General features: G+C 47.3%; 2 non-coding genes and 2 pseudogenes across 2 annotated transcripts; all 4 read right to left on the minus strand.

The window, feature by feature from the left end:
- Positions 1-407: 407 nt before the first annotated feature.
- Positions 408-526, minus strand: LOC138254091 (5S ribosomal RNA). The gene has a single exon (XR_011196767.1). It is a non-coding gene; the product is annotated as a 5S ribosomal RNA (ribosomal RNA).
- Positions 527-972: 446 nt separating this feature from the next.
- On the minus strand, positions 973-1091 carry LOC138256070 (5S ribosomal RNA; annotated as a pseudogene).
- A 443-nt stretch (positions 1092-1534) lies between these two features.
- On the minus strand, positions 1535-1653 carry LOC138256824 (5S ribosomal RNA). The gene has a single exon (XR_011198304.1). It is a non-coding gene; the product is annotated as a 5S ribosomal RNA (ribosomal RNA).
- Positions 1654-2100: 447 nt separating this feature from the next.
- Positions 2101-2219, minus strand: LOC138256071 (5S ribosomal RNA; annotated as a pseudogene).
- Between the last annotated feature and the right edge of the window lie 281 nt (positions 2220-2500).

Raw genomic sequence — 2500 nt, forward strand, 5'->3', positions numbered from 1 at the left:
CAACCCACCGGTCTGGCGCCTGCTGCTCTCAAACACACCTGCACTCTACTGTTCACAAACTGCCCTCCTTCACAAACTTCTTACAGAGGGCCAATCACACACCCTGTTTTGCACCAGCCTCACAATCGCTTCATCTGCACTTACACACAGTCTCAGACTGCCCTTTCTTTAGGGCCCAGCACAAGCAGCAGACCAGCTCACCACCAGCAGCTTGGGGTGAGTGTGAAGTGCAGAAAGATTCTCAATTTTCCTTCAGAAAGAGTGTATTTTAGTGTTATTGCTGTTTTTTTATTTATTTTAAGAAATGAAAAAAGAGTAGAAGAAATAATAAATGAAAAGTAACATACGAGAGGATTCTATGCATTTGTTCTAAGACGTGCACCACCTCCTGTCTGCAAGAGGCAAAATGCCTACAGGACCTGGTATTCCCAGGCAGTCTCCCATCCAAGTACTAACCAGGCCCGACTCTGCTTAGCTTCTGAGATCAGACAAGATCAGGTGCATTCAGGGTGGTATGGCCGTAGGCAGAATACACTCCTGTTTCAGGCCTCTTGTGTTGAGACAGCCCGCCGGTCTGGAGCCTGCTGCTCTCAAACACACCTGCACTCTACTGTTCACAAACTGCCCTCCTTCAGAAACTTTTTACGGAGGGCCAATCGCACACCCTGTTTTGCACCAGCCTCACAATCGCTTCATCTGCACTTACACACAGTCTCAGACTGCCCTTTCTTTAGGGCCCAGCACAAGCAGCAACAGACCAGCTCACCACCAGCAGCTTGGGGTGAGTGTGAAGTGCAGAAAGATTCTCAATTTTCCTTCGGAAAGAGTGTATTTTAGTGTTATTGCTGTTTTTCTATTTATTTTAAGAAAGGAAAAAATAGTAGAAGAAATAATAAATGAAAAGTAACATTAGAGAGGACTCTATGCATTTGTTCTAAGACATGCACCACCTACTGTCTGCAAGAGGCAAAATGCCTACAGCACCTGGTATTCCCAGGCAGTCTTCCATCCAAGTACTAACCACGCCCGACGCTGCTTAGCTTCTGAGATCAGACGAGATCAGGCACATTCGGGGTGGTATGGCCGTAGGCAGAATACACTCCTGTTTCAGGCCTCTTGTGTTGAGACAACCCACAGGTCTGGAGCCTGCTGCTCTCAAACACACCTGCACTCTACTGTTCACAAACTGCCCTCCTTCACAAACTTCTTACAGAGGGCCAAGCACACACCCTGTTTTGCACCAGCCTCGCAATTGCTTCACCTTCACATACACACAGTCTCAGACTGCCCTTTCTTTAGGGCTCAGCACAAGCAGCAGACCAGCTCACCACCAGCAGCTTGGGGTGAGTGTGAGGTGCAGAAAGATTCTCAATTTTCCTTCAGAAAGAGTGTATTTTAGTGTTATTGCTGTTTTTTTATTTATTTTAAGAAATGAAAAAAGAGTAGAAGAAATAATAAATGAAAAGTAACATAAGAGAGGATTCTATGCATTTGTTCTAAGACGTGCACCACCTACTGTCTGCAAGAGGCAAAATGCCTACAGCACCTGGTATTCCCAGGCAGTCTCCCACCCAAGTACTAACCAGGCCCGACGCTGCTTAGCTTCTGAGATCAGACGAGATCAGGCGCATTCAGAGTGGTATGGCCGTAGGCAGAACACACTCCTGTTTCAGGCCTCTTGTGTTGAGACAGCCCGCCGGTCTGGAGCCTGCTGCTCTCAAACACACCTGCACTCTACTGTTCACAAACTGCCCTCCTTCAGAAACTTTTTACGGAGGGCCAATCGCACACCCTGTTTTGCACCAGCCTCACAATCGCTTCATCTGCACTTACACACAGTCTCAGACTGCCCTTTATTTAGGGCCCAGCACAAGCAGCAACAGACCAGCTCACCACCAGCAGCTTGGGGTGAGTGTGAAGTGCAGAAAGATTCTCAATTTTCCTTCGGAAAGAGTGTATTTTAGTGTTATTGCTGTTTTTTTTATTTATTTTAAGAAAGGAAAAAAGAGTAGAAGAAATAATAAATGAAAAGTAACATTAGAGAGGACTCTATGCATTTGTTCTAAGACGTGCACCACCTACTGTCTGCAAGAGGCAAAATGCCTACAGCACCTGGTATTCCCAGGCAGTCTTCCATCCAAGTACTAACCACGCCCGACGCTGCTTAGCTTCTGAGATCAGACGAGATCAGGCACATTCGGGGTGGTATGGCCGTAGGCAGAATACACTCCTGTTTCAGGCCTCTTGTGTTGAGACAACCCACAGGTCTGGAGCCTGCTGCTCTCAAACACACCTGCACTCTACTGTTCACAAACTGCCCTCCTTCACAAACTTCTTACAGAGGGCCAAGCACACACCCTGTTTTGCACCAGCCTCGCAATTGCTTCACCTTCACTTACACACAGTCTCAGACTGCCCTTTCTTTAGGGCCCAGCACAAGCAGCAGACCAGCTCAGCACCAGCAGTTTGGGGTGAGTGTGAAGTGCAGAAAAATTCTCAA

Source organism: Pleurodeles waltl, chromosome 8 (genome assembly GCF_031143425.1).
Source record: "Pleurodeles waltl isolate 20211129_DDA chromosome 8, aPleWal1.hap1.20221129, whole genome shotgun sequence".
NCBI lineage: Eukaryota > Metazoa > Chordata > Amphibia > Caudata > Salamandridae > Pleurodeles > Pleurodeles waltl.